This window comes from Trachypithecus francoisi, unplaced genomic scaffold (genome assembly GCF_009764315.1).
Source record: "Trachypithecus francoisi isolate TF-2019V2 unplaced genomic scaffold, Tfra_2.0 Contig01474, whole genome shotgun sequence".
In the NCBI taxonomy this organism is placed as follows: domain Eukaryota; kingdom Metazoa; phylum Chordata; class Mammalia; order Primates; family Cercopithecidae; genus Trachypithecus; species Trachypithecus francoisi.
In genome coordinates this window covers 18,190,347-18,209,349 of record NW_022681435.1, presented here as the reverse complement: position 1 = coordinate 18,209,349, position 19,003 = coordinate 18,190,347, and the positions used below count along the sequence as shown (strand labels likewise).

The 19,003-nt window shown below is 33.8% G+C and overlaps 1 long non-coding RNA gene across 1 annotated transcript in view; it reads right to left on the bottom strand.

The window, feature by feature from the left end:
- Nucleotides 1-677: 677 nt before the first annotated feature.
- The window catches only part of LOC117098937, a 39,907-nt gene continuing 21,581 nt past the window's right edge, over nt 678-19,003 (bottom strand). Inside the window, exon 2 of the long non-coding RNA XR_004443654.1 lies at nt 678-1,085. This is a non-coding gene — a long non-coding RNA (uncharacterized LOC117098937). The remainder of the gene's footprint in view (nt 1,086-19,003) is intronic.

Genomic DNA, 19,003 nt, shown 5'->3' with positions numbered 1-19,003 from the left:
AGGGTTTCACTGTACTAGCCAAGCTGATCTCGAACTCTTGACCTCTGGTGATCCACCAGCCTCGACCTCCAAAAGTGCAGGGGTTACAGCATGAACCACCACATCCAGCCAAAAGCCTGCTATTTAAACCTCCACGACTTTCTTATTTGGCTCCATTCTTTGTCTTTATTCACATATTTTATATCATTCTTTCCATATCATATATATAAATGCAAATTAACTGTTTGCGTTTAAAATATGCCTTATATTTTATAGTCTCTGTGACTTAGCTCAAACTATTCAATCAGTAATGTCTGTCTCGCTATTTACTTTTCACCCAAGCTCTATGAATTTGAACAGTATCCTCTTATATAACAACTACTTCTAGTTAGATATATTTCTTATTTGCTCTTTCTAACATGCTCTACTAGATATCAATTTACATGCACAGTTGTCTGTATCCATTCCGATTTTAAGCGCTTAAAATGTAGGTTCTGAGTTGTTTGGTTCCATGGAACAAATGTCCCAATAATTCAGTTATCTTTGCGACATTTTTAAAGACTTGGAATTAAAAATTCAATGAATAGAAACTGATTTTGCAAGTAATTATGATAGAGCACCTGCAGGAAGTGGGTAATATACACATTTACTTCATAAAAGGTAGACATCAAAATTCAGCAATCTGATAGGAATATTTATGGATCAGAAGCTTCTTTATTTTAATCAATTCAATTAATTGTCCCTGATAAACCTAATATCTAATTTTATGTGTATCCCATGTAAGCTAATACAAACAATATTATCCTTTTAATTTCTGGAAGAAGCATGTAAGAATGTAAGATTTAAACATGTCTGCTAAGTTCTATAATTTCATACTTGGGCTAAGACAGCCAGATGTCAGTGTTATTGTTGTATATGTTACAGTTTCAGTCTTGCTTTCTACTACTTTTCAGCTGAGTTGTTACTGTACTACCATTGCTTGGAGTGGATTTTACAGAAGCAGGAGTGAGAAGGTATTTTTCTTCTTTTCATCTTCCCTTCTTCCCTGCATCCCTCCCTCTTCCCACTTTTTCTCCGTCCCTTCTTCATTCCTTGCATTTTCATTTCTGGGGAGTAAATTACATACATGGCACTTCTTACATGAGTGAGCTATGCCTATGCCCTTAAAAATTAATTATTAACCAGAAATTAAACTATATTTTACTTATCATTTTCAAAAATCATGCATTGGGAATTTAATTTTACATGTCTTACATCATCTCTTTCAACCCTATATTTAATTTACAAAAAGTAATAAAACTTTTATTGAAGAGTTTATAGGTTATTTATCTTAAAAGGCCCTAGAACATTTGTTCATCATTTTGACTACATAATCTGATTAATTAAAGAGTATACATGTGTTTGCTACACATTGATTTTAATTTCAGATCATTTACAGAAATTCAAGGTAACTTCTTATTTTCATTCAAGTAGAAAAATTATTAATAAAATATGATAAATATTTTATTTGTAATGTATTGAAAAGTCTTCACTAAATCACACACTATAAAACTTTATTGACATAAACATGTTTTTAAGATCATTTTCCAGAGATTTCCATATAGTGTACAAGTTATAGAGAACTTTATTCGTGGACTTTGTCTTACATAGAATAATGTGTTTGGGAGGAAGGCTTTCCTAAGCATCTTGGAGTTGGGGTGATAATTATGATTGTTTATATCTGCTTCCTGAGTGGACTGTGTTGGGGATAAAAGAAGCTAACCAAAAATATGTTATTATTAGATGTTAATGGCATCACGTCTGCTTTATAGTTTATGTGCGTTAATGATAAATTACTGTAAAACGGATTTGATGATATGAACACCTAATAACAAACAAATAGCTCTTAAATGATTTTTGCCAGATTGAGGAATAAGTAACCTATGACTCCCAAATAAAAGTAAGAGAAAAAAAAGTTCTTGTTGTGTTTTCTCTTTATCATATTGGAAAAAATTTCACAGTCAAGAAACAACAAAACAAAAAACAAACAACAATTCCCACAATCCAAAACTCTTTTACTCTTTCAGAACTGTGGTCTCATAATGACCAAGGAGTGCTACTCCACAGCGCTCCGTTTCCATTTGAGCAGCAGCAGCCATTTAAGAGCGTGCCTCTCTACACTGATACACAGATGGAAAGAGGAAAGCCATTGTATTCCTCTTTGTATATCTTTTCATCAACACCAGTGCTGTCCCCTTGTGGGTTTGTGATACCCTTCATCCTCTCTCTTCGTAACAAGTGTAAATAGGCTTACATTTCATGCCCCAGTCAAATCAATCAAGAAAACAAAACAAAGTCACGCATTGAAAATAGAATGGGACATTAGTGTTGGGTCAGGCTTTCTCTATTTTTAGGACAGCCTAAGGGAAATGTTCCTGGCAGAATCAAAACATATGAGATCAATGGATGTTTTCTTTAAAAAAAAGAGAGGCAGTACTCACCTTTATGCCTTCATGCAGAGTTACCGGCTGTCACTGAAAACTAATTGTCATTAAATTCTCCCTTTGAAACATTAAATGGAGTACAAGCATGTTGAAGATTATTGGGAAATTAAAAGCATGACATATTTGAAGCCTGTGATTAATATCACATTTATTACAAAACTCAGCTAACAGGGCTCTTTGGAAGAAGTTTTATATCATATCAGGTTATTGATGAATAGCAAATTGAAATTTTCATTATGCTGAGATTATATTTAGAGTTAGGGAAAATAATTTGCTATTCATTATTTAACCTCTCCAATGGTAAGTCAAGAACAGTAATTCTGAAAAGGTACAAATTTTATAAACTTGCACAGATAAATCTGCGATTTTTTTTTTTAACCAAATTTAGTGTAGAAAAACTTACTTTCATTCCAAGTCTGTCATGTAAAATGGGCAATATATTTTAGGAGAAAAACTCTGAACTGAATGATTACAAATTGAAGTAAAAAATATAGGATACAAAATTGAATTCAAAATTTGTTTCTAAACTTGTCTGCGCACTAAAGACTTTTTTGTTTCTGTGAGTCAGAAATAAAAATATGCAATATGAGCATAATATTAATAAAGACTTTGCAATATTATTGTCAAAATCAAACAAGGTGACACAAGCACAAAAACTTTCATCAGTAAAGCTCAACATAAACCGTACCAATATCTTCAATCTGTTCTAGTGACTACAAATGTATGGAATTGCTATTACTAGGACTTACTTGTAGGATTACATACACTTACAGACTTTAGAGTATCATTTTCGTTTGCAGGTCAGTTGTGGCTTTGTTAGTTGGTGTTTCTAATTTTTTATATTTCTTCAAGATAGTGAAATGCATTCTAGTCAAAACAGCTTTAAATGGACTAAAAACAAAGACATCTGAGGAAAGTGTTTCTCCTTTCTAATGTAATTCATGCTGCCACATGAGTAAGATAATATAGTTCAATATTCTGGCAAAGGAGAGCTAGTTTCAACTGATTATGTAAGCAGACAGAAAACATATGGACACCACCAATACTAGAGGGGAGCTGTCCAGAGAAAAAACAAATGTCCAAAGCACATATAGAATGTAAATGGAAATGAGACGATCCAATTTTAAATAACACATGTGTCCAAATAAATAACCAAAAAAGTTTAGAAAATATTTTCATTGAATGATTTTTTAATTCTATCAAAATTCATGTAATGAAGATAATGCAGTACTCTTAGAGAAATTTAAGACTTGCAAGACTTGTCTTCAGATGAAAGAGATCCTTAAAATCGATTATCTGATATTTTATCTTAGGATTATAGAGAACAGCCAAATGAATCTAGTTAGATGAAGCCAAGAAATAATAAAGATAACAAAAAGCATTAAACAGAAGAATACACCACTTCATGGGTGATGGGTTTCAACACACTCCAAACCTCAGCATCATGCACTATACCTTTGTAACAAACCTGCAATTGTACTCCCAGAATCTAAAATAAAAGTTGAAAAAATTACATAAATTAATAACACCCAACAATGGTTTTTAAGAACATTAAAACTGAAAAAGATATATGTAAAATGATGAATGGAAAAAGAAAAAAATAGCATTAACAGTGATAAAATAACTTTTTAATATTGTTTTGTAAGCACTCATAAAATGATGACAAAATATGACTAACTTCGTATCATTGAATTTCTCAATTTTAGTGAGGTAAACAAATTCCTTGAAAGATATAACTTAACAAATTAGACTCAAGAACATTGCAAATATAAACAGCTTTCTTTTATTAGAGTAATTACATTCATAAATAAAACCTTCCTTTTCCCTTCCCAATAAAACTTGCAACACGAGATGGTTTTATTGATGAATCCTATTTAACATGTAATAAAGATATGATAACAATCTTACATAAATTTTGGGGAAATTCTTTTCAACTTACTTTATAAACTAAGATATTAATACCCAAACTGCAAAACAACAACAAAAACAAAAACAAAAACACTAAGAAATGACAAAAGCCACTAATAAATGAAAACCACAAGTTTGTTAATTGAAAGAATAAACAAGATTGATAGAGTACTAGCTAGATCAGTGGTCCCCTACCTTTTTGGCACAAAAGATCGGTTTTGTGAAAGACAATTTTTCCAAGGATCGGAGAGAAAGTGGGTGGGGTTTGTGATGAAACTGTTCCACATCAGATCATCAGGCATTAGTTAGATTCTCATAAGGAGTGCACAACCTAGATCCCTCATGTGCGCAGTTCACAGCAAGGTTCACGATCCTATGAAAATCTAATGCTGCTGCCGGTTTGACAGGAGGCGGAGCTCAGGTGGTGATGTTCACTTGCCCCCACACTCATCCCCGGCTGTGCAGCCTGATTCTTAACTGGTTGGGGACCTCTGAGCTAGATTATCAAAGAAAACAAGAGAGAGGATCAAAATATGGACATTCGGAAATGACAAAGGTGAAATTATGACTGATAACACAGAAATACAAAATATCTTCAGAGACTATTATGAATACCACTATGCACATAAACTAAACATCAAGAAAATATGAATAGATTCCTGGAAATACAGTCTCCCAAGATTGAATCAGGAAAAATTGAAACCCCGAACAGATCAATATCACGTTCTAAAATGAAAGCAGTTAAAAAAAGAAAAAAAAAAAACTACCAACCATACCATGTAAAGCACTGGACCAGATGGATTTACAGCCAGATTCTACCAAATGGGCACAGAAGAGCTGGTACCAACTGTATTGAAACTATTTCAAAAAACTGAGCAAGAGGGTCTCCTCCTTAACTAATTCTATGAGACCAGCATCACCCTGATACCAACACAGGATAAAAAAGAAAACTGAAGGTCAAGATGAACATACATGCAAAATTCTTAACAAAATACTAACAAACTGAATCCAGCAGCAAGTCAAAAAGGTAATTCACCACAATTAAGTTGGCTTTATTTCTGTGATGCAGGGTTGGTTCAACATACAAAAGTTAATAAATGGGACTTACCACATGAACAGACTTAAAAACAAAAATTGAAACACCATCTCAGTAGACACAGGAAAAGTCTTCAATAAAATCCAGCATTCCTTCACACACACACACACACAAACCCTCATGAAACTGGGCATCAATGGAACATACTCCAAAATAGTGAAAGCCATCTATGGCAGATACACAACCAACAGCAAACTGTATGTGCAAAAGCTAGAAGCATTACCATTGACAACTGGAAAAAGACAAGGATGCCTACTGTCACCACTCTGCTTCAACATAATACTGGAGGTCTTAGAGCAATCTGGAAAGAGAAAGAAACAAAAGGCATCTGAATAGGAAAAGAAGATGTCAAATTATTTCTCAACATATGATGTGCTTCTATACGTAAAAAACCCAAAGGATTCTACCAGAAGGCTCCTGGAACCAATAAATGACTTTAGTTAAGTTTCAAAAAACAAAATCAAAGTACAAAAATCAGTAGCATTTCTGTACACCAGTAATCTTCATGCTGAGAGCCAAATCAAAAATAGAATCTCATTTACAATGGTGACAAAAATAAAATAAAGTAAGTTATCTAGGAATATAGCTAACCAAGCAAGTAAAACATCTCTACAAGAAGAACTACAAAACACTGATGAAAGAAATTATAGGTGACACAAACAAACAGAAAAATATTCCATGCTTATTGATTGCAAGAAATAATATCATTAAAATGGGCATACTACCACTGAATCTACAGATTCAATGCTATTCAAACTACCAATATCATTTTTCACATTTTAGAATAGAAAAGATACTATTCTAAAATTCACATACACCAAACAAGAGCCCAAATAGCCAAAGCAATAGTAAGCAAAAACCACAAAGCTGGAGGCATCCCATTACCCACCTTGTATTACATGGCTACAGTAACCAAAAGAACATGGTACTGTTACAAGAACAGATACATAGAACAATGGAACAGAATAGATAATTCAGAAATAAAGCCACATACCTACACCAATCTGATCTTTGACAGTCAACAACAACAACAAAAGCAATGGAGAAATGATTCCCTGTTTAATAAATGATGCTGGGATAGCTGGCTAGCCATATGCAGAATAGTAAAACTCAGCACCTACCTTTCACCGTATACAAAAATTAACACAAGGTGGATTAAAGATTTAAACTTAAAACATCAAACAGAATCCTAAAAGAAAACATAAGATACATTATTCTGGACATTGGCTTTGAAAAGAGTTTATGACTAAGTCCTCAAAACCAATTGCAACAAAAATAAAAGTTTGCAAGTAGGACCTAATTAAACTTCTGCACAGCACAAGAAACTGTCAGCAGAGTAAACAGGCAACCTAAAATGGGAGAATATATTCACAGGCATATTCATATTCATATGCATTTGACAAGTGTCTCATATCCAGAACCTACAAATAACTTAAACAATTCAATAAGCAACAAACAAACGACCCCATGAAAAGGTCTGCAAAAGACATCAATAAACACTTCGCAAATGAAGGCATACAAGTGACCAACAAACATAAGAGAAAATGGTCAACATCACTAATAATCAGAAAAATGCAAATCAAGACCACAAAGATGTATCATTGCATTCCAGTCAGAATAACTATTATTAAAAACTCAAAAAAATATAACAAATGCTGGTGAAGCTGTGAGGAAAAGGAAAACCTTCTACGCTGTTAGTGGGAATATAAATTAGTTCAGCATCTGTGGAAAGCAATTTGGAGATTTCTCAGAGAACTATCATTTGACCCAACAACCCCATTACTATATATATATCCAAAAGAAGATAAATTATTCTACCAAAAACACGTGCACTCATTTGTTCATCACAACACTGTTCATGATAGCAAAGACACAGAATCAACTTAATGTGGCTATCAATGGTGGATTAGATAAAGAAAATGTGGTACATATACCCCACGGAATACAATGTAGCCATAAAAAATTGCCAGAATAACTGAGAACATTATGTAATTTTACAATAAATGCACAGAAAGTATTTAGCAAATGTTGACAGCTATAAATGATTGTTCAATATCAGAAACTATAGTTAACATCGTTAATTGTTAAAGACTGAATGCTTTCCTGTTCTCCCCAATTAGACTGACAACAGAAAAGGTTTCCTGCATTCACATTTTTCTTCAGTATTGTATTAAAAGCGCTAGCCAGTGCTGTACAGCAGAAAAATGGAATAATTGGAATTTAAAAACTTAAATGGAAGGGAAAACTGTCTCTATGTGCACATGGCATGTGCATAGAAAATCCCGAATGATCACCAACTAATGCATACAATAGAATTTTTAAATAAATTTAACAAAATTTAAAGACATACTTATTATATAATACCTGCAAAAATAGAAAATGCAAATAAAAGTACAATTAATACTAGCATTAAAAACATATAATATTTTCGTGTAAATTAAATACAGATTTGTAAAATACACTGAAAAGCACACCACATAAATTTATAAATGTAAGACCTTAAAGAATCACAGGACATATTTTGTTGTTAGATTTGAAGGCTGAACATTTTTAAGTGCCTATTGTTCCCCAATTTTTAAAATTAGTCACAATCAAAATGAAAAAGGATTTTTTTTTGTATAAAATGATAAGCTGATTCTAAAATATGTATGGAATTGCAAAGATCCTAGATTAGCCCAAACAATTTTGAAAAGGACGATAAAATTTGAAGAACATATGCTACCTAATTTAAGTCTTTATATATAGCTTCACTGATTACCACAATATGGCATTGGAATAAGCAGACAAAAAGAAACGAAATGCAGATGTGGTCAGTAGATTCTTGACAATGGTACTAAAGTAATTCAATGGAAGAAAATATAGTCATTTTTTGGCAACTGATATTAGAACAACAGGATGGTCATATAGAGCAAAACAAACTTCTACTACTATCTTACACTACACAGAAACACTATATTTATAAAGAGTTGTATATTTAGAGAGTAGCCTAAGTAAATACTTATACTGAGTAAAAGTACACAGCAATACAAAGGAATAAGCACAGCAATATGTATGAATTACAAAAACATGCTGAGTGGCAGAACCCATAAAAAACTACAGTATAGTGTATGATTGCATTTATATGACAATCTAGAACAACCAGTACAAATCTACAGTGAACAAAATCAGATCAGTTGTTTCCTGGGGCAGAGAATTTCAAGAATTGTATAGAGAGGGTTCAAGGGGAATTCCTGCGTGGTGTAAAAGTTCTCTATATTAATGGACATGCATCTGGGTATATACTTTTATCAAAACTTATCAAATGATATATGTATGTAATTCTGTATATACATTATAATCAATATTTTTTTAATTTGAAAAGAATATAAATATAGACAAGAAAGGTATCTAATAAGTTTCTTTGAGAGCATACGCATACAAAAGTGGAATGCAAAGTATTGACTCAAAAAAAAGACTAGATAAACATACTTTCAAAGCATAATATCCAAATAAATGGTTTATGGTGATTTATAATGTGAAATTTGTGAAAGCTCCTTGATATGTTTTGGCTCTGTGTCCCCACCTAAATCTCATCTTGTAGCTCCCATAATTCCCAGGTGTTGTGGAAGGGACCCAGTGGGAGATGATTGACTCGTGGGGGCGAGTCTTTCCCATGCTGTTCTCATGATAGTGAATGGGTCTCGCAAGATCTGATGGTGTTAAAAGTGAGAGTTTCCCTGCACACGCTATCTTTTTGCCAGCTGCCATCCACATGAGATGTGACTTGCTCCTCCTTGCCTTCTGCCATGATCATGAAGTTTCCCTAGCTACGTGGAACTGTAAGTCCGTTTAAACCTCTGTCTTTTGTAAACTGTCCAGTCCCGGGTGTGTCTTTACGAGCAGCATGAAAACAGATTAATACACTCCTATAATATGGTAGATCAAATTCTGGTTTATAAGTCCATTTTATGTTCTTTGCATTTTATTAAAAATATTTGTTCCTGGAAAACACGAATTTATGGCCATTTTAAAATAATTGACTAGGTAATTTCTGAAATCATTACAGATGTCCTAAATTTGTTTCCTGGTTGGCTAATATTATTCATTTATTATTTATGATGCTAATTTATCATTAACTATTAGTGGTATCTAAAGTTTCTAATACTTCGTTTTAGATATCTTCTCTAATTCAGGTATTTGTTTTTCTATAAGCTTTTCATTTCTCTGATTGCTTTCAAGAGGTTGTTTTTAGTTATAAAATTGGTTGTTTTCTGAAATTCTGAAATGTGTGACTTGGTGTCTGTTTTTCAGATGACCATTATTTCTTCACATATATTAACATACATCTTGGCCATTACTTCTTCACATGTATTTCTGCCAAATTTTAGTTCTTGAACTTCTAGACTTTCAATTACATATAAATTGTAACATTTGATCTTGCATGCTCTGTTTTCTGTGTGCATGTGATTCATTTTCCTCTTTAACTTTTATGTGTGTGCAAATAAAACACTGTGAATTGGCCTCTTTTCAAGTTAGATGACTATTTTATAAACTACTAAAAATATATTGATGAACCTGTGGTCAACATTTTCCATATCCTTTACTATCGTTTTCATTTCTAGCATTCCCATTTGATTATTTCCAATACTTTCCATCTTTCTGATAAAGTGAGCTATCTGGTTGTTCACTATGCCCACTTTTTCTGCTATAGCCTTCAATATATTATTCATAGTTATTTTACATTATGTCTTGGATAATCCCAATAGGTTAGTCATGTTTCAGTCTGGTACTATTGATTGCTTGCACTCTTGAAAAGATTTTTCAGTTACTTTTTTCTTGTTTCAGTTTCCAAAATTATTCTTATTAATTTCTCTTGATTTCTAGTTTTATTACATTGTGGTTAGAGAAGATCCTTGATGCTATGTCCGTTTTTTCTTTTTTTTCTTTTAACATTTTCAGACTTGTTTTGTGACTGGTATAATTTGGCTCTGTGTCCCAACTTGAATTTCACCTTGAATTGTAGTAATTCCTACATGATAAGGGTGAGGCCAGGTGGAAATAATTGAACCATGGGTGCAGTTGCCTTCATACTGTTCTCCTGTTAGTGAATAAGTCTTATAAGATCTGATGGTTTTATAAATGAAAGTTTCCCTGCACAAAGTCTCTTGCCTGCTACCATATAAGACAAAACTTTGCTCCTCATCCACCTTTAGCCATTATTGTGAGGTCTTCTCAGCCATGTGAAAAGGCGAGTGAATTAAAAGTTTTTTCTTTTCAAATTACCCAATCTTTGATATGTTTTTATTAGCAACATGAAAACTGACTATACAGTAAATAGGTACCAGGAATTGGGTGCTGCTGCTAAGATATCTGAGAAAGTGGAAGCAACTTTGGAACTGGGTAAGAGGCAGAAGCTGGAACAGTTTGGAGGACTCTGAATAAGACAGGAAAATGTGGGAAAGTGCAAAACTTCCTAGAGACTTGGAGGGCTCAGAAGACACAAAGATAATGGAAAGTTTGGAACTTCCCAGAGACTTGTTGAATGACTTTGACCAAAATGCTATGGTGATGCAGATAATAAAATCCAGGCTGAGGTAGTTTCAGATAGAGGTGAGGAACTTATTGGGAACTGGAGCAAAGGAGACTCTTGTTATGCTTTAGCAAAGAGACTGGCAGCATTTTGTGCCTGACCTAGAGATGTGTGGAACTTTGAACTTGAGAAAGATGATTTAGGATATCTGGAAGAAGAAATTTCTAAGTGGCAAAGGGTTCAAGAAGAAGAAGAGCATAACATTTTGGAAAATTGGCAGCCTGATGATGTGATAGAAAAGAAAAATCCATTTTCTAAGTAGAAATTCAAGCATGGTTCAAAAATTTGCATAAATAACAAGGAGCTGAATATTAATCAACAAGACAATGGGGAAAATGTCTCCAGGGCATGTCAGAGACTTTACTGTCAGCCCCTCCCATCACAGGCCCAGAGGCCAGGGAGGAAAAAATGGTTTCGTGTGCCAGGCCCAGGGTCCCCTTGCTGTATGCAGCCTAGGGACTTGGTGCCCTTTGTTCCAGTTACTCCAGCCATGTCTAAAAGGTTCCAGAATACATCTTGAGCCATGGCTTTGGAGAGTGCAAGCCCCAAGCCTTGTGGCTTACATGTGGTGTTGGACCTGTGAGTGCACAGAAGCCAAAAATTGAGGGTTTGGAACCTCTACCTAGATTTCAGAGGATGTATCAAAACACCTGGATGTCCAAGAAAAAGTTGGTTGCAGTGGCAGAGCCCTCTTAGAGAACCTGTGCTAGGACAGTGTGGAAGGAAAATGTAGGGTGGGAACCCCCACAAAGGGTCCCCACCAGGGCACTGCCTAATAAAGCTGTGAGAAGAGGGCTGTCATCCTCCACATTCCAGAATGGTAGATCCACTGGCAGCTTTCACTGTGCACCTGGAAATGCCACAGACACTCAAAGTCAGTCTGTGAAAGCAGCCGGGAAAGGGGGTATACAGTGTACACTGCAAAGCCACAGAGGTGGAGCTGCCCAAGGTCATGGGAGCCCACCTTTTGCATCTGTGTGACCAGGGTGTTAGACATGGAGTCAAAGACAATCATCTTATAACTTTATGGCTTAATGACTGTCCTATTGGATTTTGGACTTGCATGGGGCCTGTAGCCCATTCATTTTTGCCAATTTCTCCCATTTGGAATGGGTATATTTACCCAATGCCTATGTCCCCCAGTGTATCTAGAAAGTAACTAACTTGCTTTTAATTTCACAGGTTCATAGGTGAAAGAGACTTTCCTTGTCTCAAAAGAGACATTGGACTGTGGACTTGTAAGTTAATGCTGAAATAAGTTAAGACTTTAGGAGATGGTTTGGACGGCATGATTGGTTTTAAAATGTGGGGACATTAGATTTGTGAGGGGCCAGGGTGGGAATGATATAGTTTGGCTGTGTCCCCACCCAAATCTCACCTTCAATTGTAATAATCCTGAGGTATCAAGGGCAGGGCCAGATGGAGATAATTGAATCATTGGGGTGGTTTCCCCCAATGATTCTCATAGTAGTGAATTCTCATAGTAGTGAATAAGTCTCATGAGATTGGATGGTTTTATAAATAGGAGGTCCCCTGCACAAGGTCTCTTGCCTGTTGCCATGATGTAAGACATGACTTTATTCCTCATATACCTTTAGCCATGACTGTGAGGCTTCCCCAGCCATGTGGAACAATGAGTCAGTTAAACCACTTTCCTTTATAAATTACCCAGTCTATGGTATGTCTTTATTAGCCACATGAGAACAGACTAATACAGTGACCTAATAAATGGTCTATGCTTGGGAATTATGTATGTGCTGAGAACAAGAATGTGTATTCTGTAGCCACTGGATAAAATCTTCTGTATATTTATATTAGATCTACTTGTCTATAGCTAATATAAAGTCCAGTGTTCCTTTGTTGATATTCTGTGTGTAAGATCTGGCCAATGCTAAAAGTGAGTGTTTATGTCTCCAATTATTATTATATTGGAGTCTACCTGTCTCTTTAGCTCTAATAATGTTTCCTTTCTAGATCTGGGTGCGCCAGTGTTGGGTGCATATATATTTCAAATTGTTATATTCTCTTGCTGTATTGACCCCTTTATTGTTAGTCACCTTCTTTGTCACTTCTTAGATTTTTTGTCTTGAAATCTATTTTTTCTAATACAAGTAATCCTGCTCTTTTTTGGTTTCCATTGGCATGGAATATCTCTTTCCATCCCTTTATTTTTGCTATTTGTGTGTCTTTATAGCTGAAGTGTGTTTCTTGTAGGCAACAGATCAATGGGTTGTTTTTTTTCTTTATCCATTCAGTCACTCTATGCCTTTCAATTGGAGAGTTTAGTCCATTTACATACAATGTTACTGTTGCTAAGTAATGATTTACTTCTGTCATGTTGCTATTCATTTTCTGGTTGTTTCATGGTCTTCCCTCTTTCCTTCTTTTACTAGAGGTGGTTTTCTCTGGTGATATTGTTTAGTTTCTTTTTGCTTTTTTGTATTCATTGTGTGCTTTTTGGTTTGAGGTGAACATGAGATTTGCAAATACTCTCTTATAACCCATTGTTTAAGCTGATAACAACTGAACACTGTTTGCATAAACAAACAAATAAGCAGAAAGAAAACTAATAAAAATATTTATGTCTTAACTATGTCACCTGCTTTTTAACATTTTGTTGTTTCTATTTATATCTGATCATACTATATATGTCTTGAAAACTTGTTGTAGGTACTATTTTTGTTTATTTAATGGTTTAGTCTTTCTACTTAGCATACAAGTAGTTTATACACCACAGTTACAGAGTTATAATAATCTGTGATTTTTCTGTGTATTTACTATTACCAGTGAATTTTGTACTTTTAAGTGATTAGATATTGCTCATTAACATCCTTTCTTTCTGATTGAATTATTTATTCTCTTTAACATTTCTCCAAGTCTGGTGTTAATGAAATATCTCAGCTTCTGTCTTGGAAAACAAAACAAACTTATTTAAGGGATATTTTTGCTGCATATACTATTCTAAGGTAATTTTTTTTCCTTCAGCACTTTTATTATGTTATGCCACTCTCTCCTGGCTGTAAGATTTCAACTAACAAGTATGCTGCAAGACATATTGGAGCACAATTGTATGTTGTTTCTTTTTTCTTGTTGCTTTTGGGATCCATTCATTATCTTTGATCTTTAAGAGTTTGATTATTAAATACTTCTGGTAGTCTTCTTTGGGTTAAATCTGCTTAGTATTCTATAACCTTCTTGTACTTTGATACTGATATCTTTCTCTAGGTTTGGGAAATTCTGTTGTTGTCCCTTTGAATAAACTTTCTACCCCTATCTCTTTCTCTACCTCCTCTTTATGGCCAGTAACTCTTAGATTTGCCCTTTTGAGGCTATTTTCTAGATCCTGCAGGTGTGCTTCATTTTAAAAATTCCTTCTCTTTGCTTGCATTTTATGGAAGATAATATGTGTTCAAATTAATTATATAATGTATAAATATTTTATTAAATTTAAGAAATAGAGCTAATGCCAATTAGAGAATTGAATTACTTTGAGCTAAATAAAAATAATCAGCACATCCATCAAAAATGTGCTTTAATGCAACTCTACCTGTATATGTATCTACATATTTATTTACATATATAAATTTAAGTAGAGAAATTTATCTTTACTGAGAAAAAGTTTTAACATTTTTAAACTATACAAACTGTTGGGAACAAGCCCCCCAAAATCTGGCCATAAACTGGCCCCAAAACTGGCCCTAAACAAAATATCTGCAGCACTGTGACATGTTCATGATGGCCATAAAGCCCACACTGGAAGGTTGTGGGTTTACCCGAATGAGAGCAAGGAACACCTGGCTCGCCCAGGGCGGAAAACCACTTAAAGGCAGTCCTAAGCCACAAACAATAGCATGAGCAATCTGTGCCTTAAGGACATGCTCCTGCTGCAGTTAACTAGCCCAACCTATTCCTTTAATTCAGCCCATCCCTTCATTTCCCATAAGGGATACTTTTAGTTAATTTAGTATCTATAGAAATAATGCTAATGACTGGCTTACTGTTAACGAATACATGTGCAAATCTCTGTTCAGGGCTCTCAGCTCTGAAGGCTGTAAGATCCCTGACTTCGCACTTCACACCTCTATATTTCTGTGTATGTGTTATTACTTCCTCTAGTGCCTCTGGGTTAGAGTCTCCCCAACTGAACTGGTCTTGGCAACAAACTAGTTGATTTTTTTACAATAAAAATATATAACATTCCATTATTTCTCAGCTCTAAATTCCAGAAAGAGCATGTAAACCAAAAAATATATATATATTTTAAAAGTAAATTATAAATATGTTCTTTAATTTTCTTCATTTTTGTTCCTTACAGAGTGATATGGTTAGCCTTTGTGTCCCCACTCAAATCTCATCTTAAATTGTAATCCACAGGTGTTGGGGGAGAGACCTGGAGAAAAGTGATTGGGGTTATTTCCCCCATGGTGTTCTCATCATAGTGAGCAAATTCTCACAAGATATGATGGTTTTATAAATGGTAGTTTTTTCTGTGCTCACATACACTCTATCTTGCCTGCTGCCATGTAAGTCATGCCTGCTTCCCCTTCTGCCATGATTGTAAGTTTCCTGAGGCCTCCCCAGCCATGTGGAACTGTGAATCAATTAAATCTCTTTCCTTTATAAATTACACAGTCTCAGGTATTTCTTTATGATGGTGTGAGAATGGACTAATGTACAGAGAGAACAAAATTTGTCTCTCATAGAGACAATTAAATTTAAAATTCCTAGACACCCTGTGGCTTTTTAGTATACTATTTTGAGACTTTGACTGTGTATGAAATATAAATGAATTCTTGATAAAATTTTATGTATTATCAGGTGCTAATGGTTGATAATCACTTGTTGCATATGAATATATCAGACCACAAACTAGAATTTAGTATTATTTCATCAATAACACAATATTGTTTTTCTTTAAGGTATTCCTCGTGTTTGTTAACTGTTTATTATTTTTAAGGTATTTCCCTTGGCTTTAATTGTCGTATCATACAGGAAAACATTACCTTTTCCTTTTCCCCCCAAATAGGAAACCAAAGCTTAAAAAGATAATGATTCGCCTTACATTATGCAATTTAAAATTATGTGAGCTATAATTTGAACCAAAAATATTCAAGTCAATCTTCTGAACCATTTCTAGAAAATACATTTTAGTAATTCTGAAATATATTCATTTACCTCACAGAAAAACTCTGACATTATAAAGCAATGATATATCATCTGTTTTAAGCATGATTCAAACTAACTTATGTTAAAATATAGAAACTCTCTCTCTCTCTCTATATATATATATACTTTTAAGTACAAAAGTTTTCTATTGTTTTTAATTTGGAAATTATCTTTTCTTCTGATTTTAATTTTGCTAGTTGTTATTAATCAAATTAAAACACAGAAATTTAATATTTATGTGTCACTCAAGAAAAATAAAGCCTAATTAAAAAATGTTAATATTAGCACTCATATAAATTTATTTCAGCCACAACCTAGAGATATTTTAATATAATATGAGATTTAACATTTAATGTAATGTTTTATCTATACTTTTGACAAATATTTTATTTATTTTGGTTGACAACACCAATTTTTCAAGTTAATGTATTCCAGGTACCCATGTAGCAATCAGGAGACTATTAGATCTACATAGTTTTTCTAGCCAAAGATTGATAACATAAGAAACATTAGGAATGGAAGTTATATTAGTTACCTACTCAATGCTGTTCCTAATAAAGGAATGTTCCCTTTAGGGTGTTCTTAAGTGTTCAATTTATTCATTAAATGATTCAGAGTTCAAAAATCTACAGCCATTCCAATTGTTGAAAGTAATAGATATTCCCAAATATTCTTTGGAGAAATCTAGAGTTCTAGGAAATCAGTGTTCAAACACTTCATCTTATAAAGTTATTTTTGTTGTATATGAGGTTAGAAAAGCAACATTTTAAAATGTTGCTATAAACATTACATAAAGATATGACACATTTTAACACATGTTCTTAAAATGGAAGCAGGAGAGAATCAGCTCTGTGTGGACTCTCAGATGTGGTCATCACATAGAACTGCTTGTGCTTTCCCTTAATGGTTTCCTTTTATTGGATGCTGACAATTATTTTTGAGGTTTTTGTTGTTGTTGTTGAAGTGAGAATTCATATGATAACTTCTCTGTCCAATCTGCAAATTTTCTCTTTCCCTTGCTCTGTTTCTAGCACTTGTGTTTGGAAACAACCATGTAGGAGTGCTGAAAGTGTTTCTCTGTGGGTTCATCCACACAGCATTCAAATCCATTTTCCTTTCTGATCTCACCAGTTTCTTAGGGGTATTAGGTTTTTGCTGTCAAAATGGTATTATGTGTGACATATTATGTGTGACATATTATGTGTGACATGGGCATTACGTGTGATGTTTTCATATTGACTATCATTATTTATTCAAAACATATGCGGTATCTATGAGAAATCTATGTTCTAATCTATCGTATCACAAAACAACAACAACAACAACAACAAAAACCTCAAAAATAATTGTCAGCATCCAATAAAAGGAAACCATTAAGGGAAAGCACAAGCAGTTCTATGTGATGACCACATCTGAGAGTCCACACAGAGCTGATTCTCTCCTGCTTCCATTTTAAGAACATGTGTTAAAATGTGTCATATCTTTATGTAATGTTTATAGCAACATTTTAAAATGTTGCTTTTCTAACCTCATATACAACAAAAATAACTTTATAAGATGAAGTGTTTGAACACTGATTTCCTAGAACTCTAGATTTCTCCAAAGAATATTTGGGAATATCTATTACTTTCAACAATTGTATTCTTACATAACAGTGCAAGATGCTTCTCATAGAACAACAAGATTCCTCAAAGATTTATTTTTCATTTCTACAATTTAGAAATAATAATCAGGTTTCCATAGCACTTCTTGACAATAAAAGCCTCATGATTTTCTAAAAAGAGCATAGTCTTATGGAATCATAGAACATTACAAACCAAAGGAATCTTATAATCAATTTCAGCATTTCTGTTAGCATACATGATAATCTCCTCCAAGGGAATGAATGGAAAAGACAATACCTTAAACTCTTCATTCTATATATTTGTTACTTGCTAATGGTCTATTTGGAATAAAACATTCTAATGTATTTAAAACAAGTTTGAAATGTACTGATGTAAAGTGACCACTCATTTTATATGTTAGGGAATTAAATAGAACTTGTACATAATTTAAAAAAAAAAAAAGCTTTTTTTTTTTTAATCAGAAACCAAAATTACAAAATGGAACCTTATTACATATATGTATTTTATGTGATACTAAGTTTTAGGAATCTCTAGAAGGTACCCTCTATTCTAAATTTATTATTTAGGCAAAAGTTTCTTGTCTAAAGACTTCTTATATGAAGGATTAAAATCCATTCAGATTTTTGCTGTTGTTACTTAGCATGCAAGTAATCAGCAGGAAATTAAAATTATCAACTGAACTAATGTAACTATGAGGGGCTGAAAGACACCTGAGAAGCAGACTTTGAATAAACATTATATAAAATTTAACTATACTTTTGGGTGAACTTGAGTGAACTTGGGATCAGATTAATTTCAATGCTTGGCCAGTTCTAATGTAAGTCCCTCCCCTAAATAAATGGGGAGGGGCTGGGAGCAGTGATTCACACCTGCAATCCCAGCACTTTGGTAGGCTGAGATGGGTGGATTACTTGAGGCCAGGAGTTCAAGATCAGCCTGGCCAACATGGCAAACCATGTTCTTTACTAAAAATACAAAATTATCTGGGTGTGTTGGAACATGCCTGTAATCCTAGCCACTCAGGAGGCTGAGGGAGGAGAATCTCTTAAACCTGGGAGACAGAGGTTGCAGTGAGCCAAGACTATGCCACTGCATCCAGCCTAGGCAAAGAGTGAGAATCTATCTCAAAAATAAAATTAAAATTAAAAAAATAAAAATAAATGAGGAGAGACTCCAG